The sequence below is a fragment of the Schistocerca americana genome, chromosome 6 (assembly GCF_021461395.2).
Source record: "Schistocerca americana isolate TAMUIC-IGC-003095 chromosome 6, iqSchAmer2.1, whole genome shotgun sequence".
NCBI lineage: Eukaryota > Metazoa > Arthropoda > Insecta > Orthoptera > Acrididae > Schistocerca > Schistocerca americana.
The window spans coordinates 512,924,849-512,941,213 of record NC_060124.1 but is presented as its reverse complement, the minus strand read 5'-3'; the positions used below and the strand labels follow the sequence as shown (position 1 = coordinate 512,941,213).

Genomic DNA, 16,365 nt, shown 5'->3' with positions numbered 1-16,365 from the left:
CCTCCAAAATCGGCAATCCATTCGTCTCGCCTTTCATGAGACCGATAACCTTCTTGTTTTGCGGAACAATACCATAAGGATTATCGGCCGCATAAGAAGACGTGTCGAATTCATTGCCGTGGTACCTAATTACTTCATATGAATCGCAGTTCTTCACCCAATAGATGAAACTATCTGTATCCATATAAAGTAATTTAGGATCTGCGAAATGACTTTTCGCAAACTCGTAACGAAAGCGGTACATGTGGAGTTTGGATAGGTCTAGTATGCACATCCCCACATAGATAGGTTTAGTAAACTCTACTGCAGTTGTAGCCATCTCCACAGCAACAAAATTCTTATTGAAAATAGTGACCCGTTTAAAATTTGGTCTGGCAATGCATTTTCGTACGCCATTACGCCCATCCCATTGCTTTCGAATAAAAATTTCACGTCGTTCTCTCAAATTCTCCATAGTTTTTCCGAAAATTGAATTATTCATTAATTTATAAAAATCTTTCTCAAAGTCACACAACGCGGAAGTTCTCTGTCTCGTATTCAGATCAATATACTCCTTCAACCAGGGGGACTGCTTGAAGGAGATGGCCCGGGTGATTTTAACCAACTCCATACCCAAGCTGAGGCATTGCTGGGGGTTAAGATAGTGAATGATGTACCTCTGCTTGCCCCCCAGCGTTGTCATCAGTTTCGGTGTGGAACCTCCTCGCGGAACTAGTTGCTCTGGACACAGCGGCAAATCGGCATGCGCGTCATGCAAACTAATAGGATATGTGAGTTCTGCCTCCACAGCATACCCTACATCAGAATCGGCGGCCATACCCCCCCTGATTTTTCCACCTAATGCCTTGCATTCATCTTCGGACAGCCACGTAAACTCGCGAATAGGCAGACATTCCTTCATAGCATGTCCATATAAGTTATTCACATCGAGATACAATATACACTCCTGGAAATGGAAAAAAGAACACATTGACACCGGTGTGTCAGACCCACCATACTTGCTCCGGACACTGCGAGAGGGCTGTACAAGCAATGATCACACGCACGGCACAGCGGACACACCAGGAACCGCGGTGTTGGCCGTCGAATGGCGCTAGCTGCGCAGCATTTGTGCACCGCCGCCGTCAGTGTCAGCCAGTTTTCCGTGGCATACGGAGCTCCATCGCAGTCTTTAACACTGGTAGCATGCCGCGACAGCGTGGACGTGAACCGTATGTGCAGTTGACGGACTTTGAGCGAGGGCGTATAGTGGGCATGCGGGAGGCCGGGTGGAAGTACCGCCGAATTGCTCAACACGTGGGGCGTGAGGTCTCCACAGTACATCGATGTTGTCGCCAGTGGTCGGCGGAAGGTGCACGTGCCCGTCGACCTGGGACCGGACCGCAGCGACGCACGGATGCACGCCAAGACCGTAGGATCCTACGCAGTGCTGTAGGGGACCGCACCGCCACTTCCCAGCAAATTAGGGACACTGTTGCTCCTGGGGTATCGGCGAGGACCATTCGCAACCGTCTCCATGAAGCTGGGCTACGGTCCCGCACACCGTTAGGCCGTCTTCCGCTCACGCCCCGACATCGTGCAGCCCGCCTCCAGCGGTGTCGCGACAGGCGTGAATGGAGGGACGAATGGAGACGTGTCGTCTTCAGCGATGAGAGTCGCTTCTGCCTTGGTGCCAATAATGGTCGTATGCGTGTTTGGCGCCGTGCAGGTGAGCGCCACAATCAGGACTGCATACGACCGAGGCACACAGGGCCAACACCCGGCAGCATGGTGTGGGGAGCGATCTCCTACACTGGCCGTACACCACTGGTGATCGTCGAGGGGACACTGAATAGTGCACGGTACATCCAAACTGTCATCGAACCCATCGTTCTACCATTCCTAGACCGGCAAGGGAACTTGCTGTTCCAACAGGACAATGCTCGTCCGCATGTATCTCGTGCCACCCAACGTGCTCTAGAAGGTGTAAGTCAACTACCCTGGCCAGCAAGATCTCCGGATCTGTCCCCCATTGAGCATGTTTGGGACTGGATGAAGCGTCGTCTCACGCGGTCTGCACGTCCAGCACGAACGCTGGTCCAACTGAGGCGCCAGGTGGAAATGGCATGGCAAGCCGTTCCACAGGACTACATCCAGCATCTCTACGATCGTCTCCATGGGAGAATAGCAGCCTGCATTGCTGCGAAAGGTGGATATACACTGTACTAGTGCCGACATTGTGCATGCTCTGTTGCCTGTGTCTATGTGCCTGTGGTTCTGTCAGTGTGATCATGTGATGTATCTGACCCCAGGAATGTGTCAATAAAGTTTCCCCTTCCTGGGACAATGAATTCACGGTGTTCTTATTTCAATTTCCAGGAGTGTATAACTCGAATCAAGAGGTGCGTTAAACCTGTCACCCATCCGTGGGTTATTTGCTTTCGCGTGTCTATGAATACATTGGCAGAGGCCACCACGGATCCCTCGCTCAAACAAAAGAAGCATGTCAGGATCGGTCAATAATTCGATACTGCACTTCGTTTTCTTGAGCATCGCGTCCCAAGACAACCCCGGTACCGTGTAATGAAAGGGAGGGTCCAGAGAATATGTGGTCATACATAGACTCCGGAACTTCTCGAAAACGTCCGCAAGCAAGCGCACGTCTGTGTCCATGTAAAGACGTGCGCACTCTCCTAAATTAGAAATATTGAATTCCCGCCAGACATTCACGGCATGCTCATACTCTGCATTCGTTATCGTGTCGCCTGTGAGGTTGCTGGAGAATGCAGTTATGTCGGGTAGCCTGGTTTCGTCGAGTTTGACCCTACTATTCACATACTCGTATGGAAAAACCCCTTTCCTAGTCACAAGTTGAAACTTTTCCTCGTCGGGAAATGCAGCTCGAGTGATATGCATATCCGCCAGAGGTAGAGTTTCAACAAGTTTCTGTAGTGGTGCCTGCATAAAACGTAGTGTATCGAGGAAGCGCAGCGTAATTCTTGACGTCATTCGTTTGGAGAATGATATATACTTCTCGACGCTCTCAGGTAGGACACTCACCTGATCTTTCTCCAAACCGAAATCAGCCAAGTGCTCAACTAGAAAATGAGCATCATACCCACTTAAATTATGAAAGAAAACTGGAATGTGCCTAGGTAATTAGTACTTCAAATTGCACGCATTGGGAGCAGCGCCACGGAATTTCCCTGTAAGATGACAGTGGTCCCTACGAGGGGTTTCCGCTTTTCTGTCCAACGGCAGCCCACAAATATGACACTCGGTGGATTTATTATACAAATCTTCATTCTCCTTCGATTTGGTCATTGGAACGTTGCCGCTGTACAGCTTATCAACTTCCAGTGAAAATTTTTCAAGCTCAGAGAGCAACCAAAGCGATGGATTATCGCCGACGTAAGATTTGTATCGGTTAAGGTTGGTGTCATATGACGATACAATTTGGTACGCTGCGGCATAAGGTACGTGTTTTTCCATAAAGGTGGTGTGTGAGGTCGTAGGATCGCCTTCACAGCGGGTCACAGGAGCGAGGAGGCACTCAAAGTCGGCGTACACAACAACCAGACACCGCTCCTGGTGGTGAGCATTCCTAAACTTTATGAATTTGTTTTCCTCCATACGCATAGTAACACGTACCGCATCCTAGGAAGTACAGTCTACTAGATGCTCTACTAGATGCGTATCTAATAACTGTTCAGAAGAGAAATAATTGAGACACCTTAAACAAATACGTTTTACATTATGATCAGCTGATAGTTGGGCAGAAAGGAGTCGGGACATGTCCTTGATCCAGACATAGTGATAATTGTCACCTTCAGAAAAGAGAAGCATATTTACATGCAGCTCACGCTCACCGGCAAAATTTGAGAAATGGAGGGGGCCGACTACGACATGCTTGTCTTGCTCGTCTGACTTGCTTTTCTTCTTCTCCAGGCCATAAACGTGTACCGATATTCCGGTATTTTGTGCCTCGAATTTAGGTATGTCCTGGATCTTGACGGGGAACTCAATACCATCAAAGTTATAATATGTACATGGACGAGAAGGGCGATCTCTATAAAATGGCTCTGAGCTCTATGGAACTTAACTTCTGAGGTCATCAGTCCCCTAGAACTTAGAACTACTTAAAACTAACTGACCTAAGGACATCACACACATCCATGCCCGAGGCAGGATTCGAACCTGCGACCGTAGCGGTCGCGCGCTTCCAGACTGTAGCGCCTAGAACCGCTCGGCCACTCCGGCCGGCGCGATCTCTATAATTATACTTTCTTTCGCAAGCCAGGATTGACCATGCAAAACAAGCCTGATCTTTTGTATTTTGGACATTAATGCATGCTTGTTTATTAGCTATATCTTTAGGGAGCTTGATATAGCTAGACCCTCCATTTAATGGATCGTGGACATGTATATGGATGTCCAGGTGTAGAATTCTGCTGAGTGCCTTAGCTGAGTCGTTGACTTCCATCTCGGAAAAGCGGCCCATTATGACACTCAAGGTGGATTTACGAAACCACTCGGCGATCGATGTGCTCCACGTTATCACGCCATTATCCCCCCAAAGATAATGAATGATAGTCTCTTCCTGACCAGACGGAACTTTGGGGGGAGGGGGGGGGGTGCTATAACTCAGTGCAGAGCACTGCACTGCACTTAACGGCGGGATAACGCGGATTATCGACTACCCTGAGGAGATCGGTTTCCAGGACAGGGAGGCATTCATTTAAAAATCCGACAGGATCGCGGTACCCCCCTGCCGGGTTTTCGATGCGAGTGACCGAGATTCGCTCCTCGAAGGCGTCGGCAATCGCCGAGTACTGCAACTGAGGTATGGTGTCACCGACCTGATCTACTTCACTAAAAGGGCGGGTTAGTGAACTGCCACTAGCCACAGGATGATCACTAATACTACTACTGCTAATGATACTGGGGGTCCAGCCGGTGGATGACGGTGTTGGCGATGGTGCGTCATCATCATCATTTAATGGGAGGGGTATGCATCTTGGTACACGAACCTTGCGCTGGCGGTGTCGTGGGCAGTCAGCTTCGGGAGGTGGAGGATGCGGCGACGAGAGGTCAGTGGGGCAGCCAGGCTGCGTGACCTTGATAGCGGCGGTGGCGACCGCTCCCCTTGTGGCGGCCGTAGGCGGCCAGTGCGAGCAGCCGGGCAGAGGTTCGGCGATCTTGCCAGCTGCAGCTTCGCGCACACATGCTGACCGCTGCGAGGGACCCCTGGCAGGGCTGCTACCCGCCTGTTGGGACGCCCATGGAAGCCAGCTAGTTTGGGCCGCCGCCGCCGCCGCGGCCTGTCGAGCTGCAGTGATCGGTGCGATGCAAGGTGGGGCGTGTCCTCGCCCACCCTCGAACCCCGCGCCTGCAACCGCCACTCGCGGAACACGGGCAATGCCGTGTGACATACCTGTAACATAAATATAAGTTTAATGATCTGGATTTAAAAGAGGGATAAACAATGATAATTATTATAACAGTAAATAATGGTAATTATTTTGGACTAATGATGAAAACTGTTCACCTTCTCCAATCTCATTCCACGGCTTCAGCAGTTCATTGCCACATTCGACAAGCCCCTCAAGCGAGTCAGGCATGTCCAGTTCGTCCTCATCTAAAAAGTTATTACTGTGTCTGGCTCCCTCGCTCTGCGTGGAATTAGGATGATCTAGAAACAAAATATATGTTAAGGCTATATCAATAGACTAGGAAGAAGGGTATAAATTAAAAGAACAAGAAGAAAAAATTATTTAATTTTTTAGCGAGTGTGATTTTTATTATTATTAGAGATGTACTTACATTCACGACGAGCTCTCTCCATTTCGAGTTGGCGATCAAGCTCTTCTAGCGCTGGGACGAGGGAGTATAATGCGAATAATATAAAGTAAAAAATGTTTGTAGAAGAAGTTTGGTGATACAGAAATGAGAGGACGAAGGCAGATATATATAAAAAAATGAAATCTTTATAGAGAGCGAGTATAACACACACACACACACACACACACACACACACACACCAAGTGAAAAGCGGATCATTATATAGAGCTATCCAAAACAGATGTAGCGCTCGTACACGGAGTTAAAGGGTAGAGATATCAAAACATTGAAAAAATGTACTTACCACGTAATGGAACTTGTTCAGGACAAGGCTGATTGACGCCACCTGCTCGCTCCTCAGACTCGATGATAAAGTCCGCGAGTTCAGCTATAATAATGAGATATATAATTAATAAGGAGAATATATAAGATATAAAGGAAAAATGATAATTAAAAATAAAAATTATTTACTTACTCGATAATGGCGAATCGTGGAGTCTAAGTCTCTTCGCAGCAGACTCCTGGGTGTTGTTAATTCGCTTCATCTTAATAAAACAGATACAGCACACACACACACACACACACACACACGAGAACAACCGCACGATGCGGTGGACGACTGAAGAGTGAGAAAGAAGACTAGGGGTTGACTCCTTATATAAATGTGATGACGTAGTATCACATGATCTTAGGATGAACGAATGGCTGTTGAGAATTCTGTGGGGGTGGTGAATGAGTTCACTAGCGCCCCTAGTAGCTGAAAGCTGAACTAGTCAGATGGTTCCTGGACATGGTGGAGGACTGAGCATTTTATAATTTATAAAATTATGCACAAATAATTCATAGTATCAGTGAAGATCTTATTTAGATTAGAGAGAAGATGATAGTGAGATCATTAGGTGTGTGTTAGGATGAATGATTATTATTATTATTATTATTATTATTATTTAAAAGCATGTTATATAGACGTAGTTGGAGGTTGATTGTATTAAGAATGGCGTTGAAGGTAATGTGTTTGGATATGAATATTGTTAGCTATTTTTTTATTGGCGAGGAGTTTATGGTAGGGAGCCAATACACTTTGAATGAATAAAGGGGAGGTTAAGTATTTTGGGAACATATAAAACGTGAGTGAGTTGATAGGTATGTGAGTTGAGAAGTTTGCTAGGAGCGTGCGATGGCTCCCGCATGTGCGCGTGATATTGACTTGTTAATTTCTTTTATTTGAGTTGAGAGCTTCGTGTTAAATTGACTTGCGGAGGTACGTATCTTGACGGGAGCAACGATTCACGCGTATGTGTGTGTTTTCCTGAAGATCCTGGATTAGATAATCAGGGTATGTGGGGTGAATAATGAGAATCGGGTGATCAGTTAACTTAGTGAGAGCGTTCTATGTCCCACAGAGCCACGTGGTCGATCGCCCGTTGTGACGTCAAGGAAGTTTCCAACTCGGTAGCAAACATTCCAGTTCAAGGGTGTCGGTTCCTGTCTATCGGTGAGAGAATTGCAGAGTTTATGGGGCGAGAGCGTAGTTTGTGCTCCATCATCACACGTGCTGGTGGCGCCGTGGAGTCGCGGGCATGTGGCGTGAGGGTGGTTTGGACAAAGCAAGCGTGTCTGTTCCTGTCCGTCGGTGCTGGGAATTTGCGAACTTTAGGACCGATATAGCTTTTAGTGTGACATGTGATAGAACTTTCCAAACATCTCGGGTGGCTTCGTGAGGTTGGTATCAGCAGGTTGGAACCTGTTCAGAAAAAAAAAAAGAAATTGGGGTGCAACGTGTCCTTTGTCCGGCACGCGGTCGACAGGTTGCATCGTGTCCGGCGTTCAGTGCTCGCGGGCGGGTGAGGATGTTTAAGTAGAGGGACCGTTTATGGCGCCGCTCACCGCCTAGCTGGTGCGCTGGCCATGGGGGAGGTGTGCGGGCACCTTTGGCCACTTGACGTCAAACTCGACAAGTTCCATCGTGTCCGAGTTAAGTGCTCGCGGGCGGGTGAGGATGTTTACTTAGCCGGACCGTTTGTGGCGTTGCTCAGCGTCTACCAAGCGCGCTGGCCGCCTCACGTGACAGGCGTAGGCAGTGACTCCACGCGCTGGCCAGGGGGTGGCGAGGATTTGAACTAATTCAGTTGGAGCACGGACATCGTGGTGACTGCGCTTTGATATCAAAGATGTGTGTGCTGACTGTATTGGAGAACAAGTGATGATTGTACTGCTTGAAATAAAATCTTCAGTCCCTTCCCCCCTGCAAAATGAAAGGACGTGAATTACGTTACTATAAGAGCAGTTTATTATTTGATGCGATTATGATAGGCTACCAGTGAAAAAAAAGATAAGTGACGGAGGAAGCTCGTACGTGTGATCAATTATGGTGTTGGGGATTTGAACTTGTGATAGATTTTTGTTATGGATGTAAGGAAAATGGCTTTCTCACCGAGAAAATCGGACATCTTGAATAAATAATAAATGATAATAATAGATAGAAGTACAGTTTTCGAGAGAATATCGTATTGGAATTTGAATTTGGCGCAATTTTCTAGAGGAGGTAGGCCTATAATAATAAATGATAATGAATGATAATAAATGATAATGAATGACAATGAATGATAATGAATGTTAATAAATGATAATGAATAATAATGAACAAAAGTTAGGTTTTGCAGCCAGAATCGTGTTGGAATTTGAATTTGGAGGGAATTTCTAGTGGAGGCAGGTCAATAATAATAAATAATAATAAAAGATAATAAATGATAATAAATTATAATAAATGATAATGAATGTTAATGAATGATAATCAATAATAATAAAGAAAAGTATGGTTTTTTGCATGCATTATCCTGTTGGAATTCAAACTTCCCTCCATTTTTTTTCTTCTGGACGTTTAGGTTAGTGGACATAGCACAATTGGACTATTTTCCCGCCAAATTTCAAACTTCCCGCCATTTTTTCTGGAGGTTAGGTTAGTGGACGTAGCACAATTGACCTATTTTCCCTCCAAAATCCGCCATCTTGGATGACGTCATGCGATGTTGCCAAGTCTACATGCCTCCATCTTGGATGACGTCATCGCCGCCATCTTGAATAAATTTGGCAACAATGCAGCGTGTCCTGGCGAGAAGGTTGTCCCCCTACTCACGTGGAGGGTAGTAACGGAAATCTCGAACGGAGAAGATTATTCTTATATCGGATAAATTGAACAAAAATCAGTAAATGGTTCTTAATTAATCAATCGCGAAAAAGTCTCTGATAAATAAATTGTTAACATTAAACATATTTAACATTCAAATACCTTTGTCCTGATTTCGACGCAGCGTTCTGAAGGAACGTCTGGTCGCTTACCTGTCTTCCAAAAAACTTCCCGTAACCGTTGTGCGGCTCTTTCTCTCGAGCAGCGCGAGGTGGTGGGGGAGGCCCATGACCAACCTCTGGTAAGAAAACGTTTTTTTTAGACTTTCGCACCTTTGGTCGAACCATACTGTTCCCGTTCTTTGCCTTCCACTGACTGTGTTAAAGTTGGTAGAAGATTCTGGGACCCACTACATCTCTGGTTTATCTGCTACCACACTCAAAACATTCACACCTGACCACGTACTTTAAGGAGAGGTGGGGAAATGTAAACAGGGACACGGGACATGCGTATCGTAATGAGAATAAAAGACTTTGATCCATAATTGTTTCTACAGGCATGTAATTTGGGGCTGAGATTATTTCACTGTTCATTAATTATGTAAAGTAATTGAATTTACGCTGATAATGTCTATCAGCTGATAGCAACATAACACTGATTGTAACTATGTAACGAAACCTATTGTGACGTTACAATGTTGCAGTCGTGAGGCATGGGGCAACGATGAGAGTGCTCCTGCGGTTTTTCGAAGTCGCACCCCAGGCCATGCCTCGTGGTGCAGGTCCAGCATGTCTAGCAGGCAGACAGATTGGTTGCAGGCCCTCAGCTGGCCCCCTCCTGACCAACATGCGGCCATCACTGGCAGCGAGGTAGAGCCATTTGCATCAGGAACCACAACAGATTTCCACCCTGCCCTCCATTGAGCTCTCGCTTTTATACCACAGAAGTCGCAAATCGTGGTGGTTTGGCGGTTAGTGAATTGGACGCAGCTGGGCGTGTGGCTTGGAGCCGCCCTTGAGGTTAGCGATTTGTAACAGGTTGTTGTATAACTGTGGTGACAACTTGTGCCCTAATTGTTGCTGCAGATGCAGAGCCATGCGCCAAACATGATAATCTTCCCTCTCGGTGGCCCCATGTGGCCGTCTTGGGCCCAGTCTCCTTTGGACTGTACATCCTCGTGACCACCACTGCCAGCAGTCATGTACAGTGTCTACTACATTCCTGCCAAGTCTTTCTGCAGTATCGCACTGCACTCACGTCGTTAAACTCAGTAAGCTTTGACAATGGTATCTTTATCCCCTTAAAGGCATTCTTGACTAATATCAGCTCACCACGTCCAATGTCAAAGGCAGCTAACGCTCAAGACCATTTCAGCGAGTATTTAAAGGAAACCTGACTTGCATCTTCATAGCGGCACTACTAGTGCTGGTGCGAAATTTCAGTAGACATCTTTCAGTTGTAGAAACACGTCTACCAACTTTAGTTTATGTCGCACAACTCTTTCTTGGTGTTGCTATTTCTTTCCGTCAGTGTATATTCAGTTCGTAACAGACTGAATTACAAAAAGTATTATAGTCCGACATTACCTGTGAATTCGGACGTGGTAGGTGTCAGATCACCAGTGTTAGCAACTTTGTGACACTACAGTGTCTCGTTCCGGATTATCCACTTATCACGGTATAAGTGTACTCAGGGTGTTACAAAAAGGTACTGCCATACTTTCAGGAAACATTCCTCACACACAAAGAAAGAAAATATGTTATGTGGACATGTGTCCCGAAATGCTTACTTTCCATGTTAGAGCTCATTTTATTACTCCTCTTCAAATCACATTAATCATGGAATGGAAACACACAGCAACAGAACGTATCGGCGTGACTTCAAACACTTTGTTACAGGAAATGTTCAAAATGTCCTCCGTTAGCGAGGATACATGCATCCACCCTCCGTCGCATGGAATCCCTGATGCAGCCCTGGGGAATGGCGTATTGTATCACAGCCGTCCACAATACGAGCACGAAGAGTCTCTACATATGGTACCGGGGTTTCGTAGACAAGAGCTTTCAAATACCCCCATAAATGAAAGTCAAGAGGGTTGAGGTCAGGAGAGCGTGGAGGCCATGGAATTGGTCCGCCTCTACCAATCCATCGGTCACCGAATCTGTTGTTGAGAAGCGTACGAACACTTCGACTGAAATGTGCAGGAGCTCCATCGTGCATGAATCACATGTTGTGTTGTACTTTGAAAGTTGCGAGCTCTATCTTCTTATCTCGTGTTTTCTACTGAAAATCTCGTGCTTGTACTTTACTATTACAGAGATCTCCAAAACTTTATTTTTTTTATTGGTCCTGTGCGCAACAAATAGCTTACTTGGTCTTTCTGGTGCCACTGTGTGCCGAACCGAGACTCGAACTCGGGACATTTGCCTTTCGCGGCCAAGTGAAGGTAGGAGAGGAGGTACTGGCAGAAGTAAAGCTGTGAGGACGGGGCGTGAGTCGTGCTTGGGTAGCTCAGTTGGTAGAGCACTTGCCCGCGAAAGGCAAAGGTCCCGAGTTCGAGTCTCGGTCCGGCGCACAGTTTTAATCTGCCAGGAAGTTTCGTATCAGCACACACTCCGCTGCAGAGTGAAAATCTCATTCTGGAAACATCCCCCAGGCTGTAGCTAAGCCATGTCACTGCAATATCCTTTCTTTCAGGAGTGCTAGTTATCAAGGTTCGCAGGAGAGCTTCTGTAAAGTTTGGAAGGTAGGAGGCGAGGTCCTGGCAGAAGTAAAGCTGTGAGGACGGGGCGTGAGTCGTGCTTGGGTAGCTCAGTTGGTAGAGCACTTGCCCGCGAAAGGCAAAGGTCGGTACGGCACACAGTTTTAATATGTCAGGAAGTTTCGTAACTGTGTGACACTACAGTGTCTCGTTCCGGATTATCGTTATTGAAATGGTGTATCTCGGTGTTAATGGTAAAGATCACAGCCATTAGAAAAGTATTTTATTGTGCTAATGTTTAAATGTATCTAGACTCTTTTAGATATTTTTGTTATAACTATTTTCCTTGTACTCGTAATTTGGTTTCGGTGAATGCTTCGTAATAGACAGAAATCGATCAACAGTCGTGACCATTTCCATGTTATTTAAAAGAAGAAATCAGGGTGTTACGTATACACAGTATAAAACTGATTTTGCAAGATGACTTTGTTCACGACAAACCTGACCTATCAGTAAACTGGTAGAGCTACTGGTCCTCGTTCTATTGCTTCGCATATCTGAGAAATAGCACGAAATTCACTGTAGGCCGAGTAGGGTACGTATTTGTTAACTATTTATGTTACGAGTCAGAGCCAATGCAGTACAGTTGTTGAAGTGTAAGCAGATGACACGAACTCGAATGTAGACAGGAAACTCATAAAGTGAGGAAAATATTTCGTCCTATATCATACTGCTTGCGAGCGACCGATTTTTTTTTTATTTTTATTTTTTTTTATTTTTTTATTTTTTATTTTTTTTTTTACGCGGCTGCCAACATACAGCAGGGAAGAGAGAAAACCGCTACCACACCAGAAACATTGTATCATTTGTGTGTTTCTCGAAGGCTTCCGATAACGATAATGGATGGACTCATATATCTTGCGTGCACAAGACGTAGCAGTGTTCCGCTGGAAATATCGGAGGATAGAATTTAGTACTTTTATTGGTATAACGGAGCATCAGAGACATTTACTTCGTGAGAGTTCTGAAATATTACCAATAGTACACTTTAAGTGAGAATAAAGCTTTATTGTGGTTGACGGACAAATTTCTGCAACTGCAGCGACAAGTACTTTAGGTAAACATTTTTGCTAGTGCACCTAACGTTTGGTTGTAGCGTTTGATTTACGCTAATAGGTGTCGTGGTCAGCTCACAAACATAGCCAGTTACACCAATAAACTGTTATATGTAATTTCAGATATAACTATTCAACGTTGTAAATGGTGAGAGGTTTCTCTCCTTCTGGTGTGACATTTTCCTGCGCCATGTGTCGCTACTCTTGAAATGGTGTACTAACTTCTTAGCAAGTCTTCCGACCACTTAAATTTATGAGTAAGGAAAGAGGCGTTGCAGTTATGTTGTTTTACAGGCTGAGGAAAGTCACTACTAAATGAAGGTACATTATCTGATCAAGTATCTAAACACTTATTAGTGGGCATTCTTATGGTACGTGTCCAAACTTTGCCTTCATAACTGCTTGAACACTGCTGAGGGTACTTTCAATGATGCTCCTGAATGGCAGCCCATTCTTCCTCAAGAGCTGAAAGTGGTGATGTTGGACGCGGGGGTCTAAAGCGATGTGGACGTTCTAACTCATCCCAGAGGTGCTCCATTGGGTTCACGTCATGACTCTGGGCAGGCCAGTCCACTTCGGGAGTTTACTGTCCACAAACCATTGTCTCACAGATGCTGCTTATGACTGCATTATCATGCTGTTACAAACAGTTATCTCCTCTGAACTGTTCCTTTACTGCCAACGGCCTTGCCGCAGTGGTAACACCGGTTCCCCTCAGATTACCGAAGTTAAGCGCTGCCGGGCTGGGCTAGCAGCCATCCAGTCTGTCGAGCACTGTAGGCAAGCTGGGTGCACTCAGCCATTGTTACGTAAGATGAGGAGCTACTTGTTTGGGACGTAGCGCCTCCGATCTCCGATCTCGATCGGTCGGTACTATTGGGCCTACCAAGGCCTGTTCGGACTGAGTTTAGTTTAGTTTAGAACTGTTCCTTTACACAATACTGTAAAATGTGTTAATATGCTTCAGCAATTAGCGTTTTCTCAAGTGTAATATGGGACCACACCCCCAACCACGGAAAGCATTCCCATATCGTAAAAACACTTCCTCTGTGCTTCACTGCCGACCCTAAACAGGGTGGCAAGTTACTTTCTCCAGCATTCGCCGAATCCAAGCTCTTCCGTCGGATTGCCACAGGATATAGCGCGAGTCTCCGCCACTCCAACTCAATCGTTTCCACTCATCCACTTTCCAGTGGCGGCGCTCTTTACATCGCCTCAAGCGTCGCTTAGCATTGATTGCAGATGTGTGTTGCTCGTGAGGAGCTGTCACTGTACCTAGTTCTGTTTCACTCCCTATACACGATCGTTGTACTACACTCATGCTCATAAATTAAGGATGATGCTGGTACACGGTGAAACAACGCTCTGGTGGGCGTTTGTGGGTTTAAATCACCTCGGGGTATGACGATGCGGTGCATTTGACCTGCGGTCGTCGCACGGTGGCGCTAGCAGCAGTCCACATACGCAGAGGTGTGTTGGTGCATGTCAGAGTACGGTGCAGTGAGTAAGTGTGCAGAGGTTTTCAGACGTGCTAATGGTGACTAGGAGTTGAAAATGGCTGAAAAACACATACTGATGACGTTATGAGGGGTGGAATACTAGGGCGACTGGAGATTGGTCAAACACAGCAGGTCGTAGCACGGGCCCTATGTGTGCCACAAAGTGTGATCTGAAGATTATGGTAACGATTCCAGCAGACAAGAAACTTGTCCAGGCGCTACAGTACGGGACGTCCACAGTGTACAACACCACAAGAAGACCGATATCTCACCATCAGTGTCCGCAGACGGCCACGGAGTACTGCAGGTAGCCTTTCTCGGGACCTTACCGCAGCCACTGGAACAGTTGTCTCCAGTTATGCAGTCTACGGGCGACTGAGCAGAGATGGTTTATTCGTCCGGGCACCTGCAAGGTGCATTCCACTGACCCCTGATGTCAAGAACACAGAACACGGTCATTGGAACAGTGGTCCTAGGTTATGTTCACGGACGAGTCCAGGTATAGTCTGAACAGTGATTCTCGACGGGTTTTAATCTGGCGTGAACTAGGAACCAGATACCAACCCCTTAATGTCCTTGAAGGGGACCTGTATGGAGGTCGTGGTTTGATGGTGTGGTGTGGAATTATGATTGGTGCACGTACACCCCTGCATGTCTTTGACAGAGGAACTGTAACAGGTCAGGTGTATCGGGACGTTATTTTGCACCAGTATGTCCGCCTCTTCAGGGTGCAGTGGGTTCCACCTTCCTCCTGATGGAGGCCCCACCGAGCTGCCATCGTGGAGGAGTACCTTGAAACAGAAGATATCAGGCGAATGAAGTGGCCTGCCTGTTCTCCAGACCTATACCCAATCGAGCACGTCTGGGATGCTCTCGGTCGACGTATCGCTGCACGTCTTCAAACCCCTAGGACACGTCAGGAGCTCCGACAGGCACTGGTGCAAGAATGGGAGGCTATACCCCAGCAGCTGCTCGACCACCTGATCCAGAGTATGCCAACCCGTTGTGTGGCCTGTGTACGTGTGCATGGTGATCATATCCCATATTGATGTCGGGGAACATGCGCAGAAAACAGTGGCGTTTTTTAGCACCTTTGTTTCGGGACGGTTTTCTCAACTTATCACCAATACCATGGGCTTACAGATTTGTGTCATGTGTGTTCCCTATGTGCCTGTGCTATTTGCTCCAGTTTGGTGTAGTGCCACGTTGTGTGGCACCACATTCTGCAGTTAATTTATGAGCATGAGTGTAGCTGCACGGCTAGCAACAGTTGGGAACTATGGAGTGATTTTTTTCGCTGATTTCATGCGATTTTTTACAACCACCATGCGCAGTGCTCGATGGTCCCTATCCGTCTTACACGAGGTCTGCATGGTCTTAGTTTATATGTGAATTGAAGGTGGTGGGGGAGAATGGAAAAGAAAGGAAAGGGAGGAGATTACTGACGTCAACTGCATTGGGACATTACGCGGGATCAGCAGCGACGAGTGAAAACGTGTACCGGATTGGGATTCGAATCTGGGATCTCTTGATTACTAGGAAGGTGCGTTAACCACTGCTCCATCCGGGACACTTGTTATCGCAAATGCGCGGACTAATTCGGCACGACTTACGGCCGAGCCACATTCTACCCACCCGCATTCTCTGTCCATTTCCTCCACGCTCGCTACTGTGAGATTCCCACAGGAGATCGGACGTGCTTGTACATCCGCATTGAAGAAGGGTGGATCCATTCCCCATTGCGAATTTCGATAGCGTCGGCGTCATAGTTGTGTGGTCGCGGCGTTGAACTGCCAAGGGAGAGATCTGTGTTCAAATCTCCCTCGTGACAATTTTTTTTTCACAAAATTGTAAACTGCCCGTCAGGTGTCTCTTCGCTGTATCAAATCTGTATTTATGTCGTGGTCTAACGTCTGTTTTACTACTGTGAGATGTAAACATGGGACCTCCAGACGTACGTTCCTCCTATTTGTTCTACACAAGCACCACATGTTACAACTCTTGCGTCCCTGTTTGGAAGTTTTGGCTCTTGAATTCTTATGTTGTACCATAGTTCACACCTGTTTATCTGTTACAAACAATCCTGTTGGAGGAACATCGGCA

General features: G+C 46.5%; 1 non-coding gene across 1 annotated transcript; it reads left to right on the top strand.

The window, feature by feature from the left end:
• Positions 1 to 11,447: 11,447 nt before the first annotated feature.
• Positions 11,448 to 11,522, top strand: Trnas-cga. Its single transcript has one exon. It is a non-coding gene; the product is annotated as a tRNA-Ser (tRNA).
• Positions 11,523 to 16,365: the final 4,843 nt, after the last annotated feature.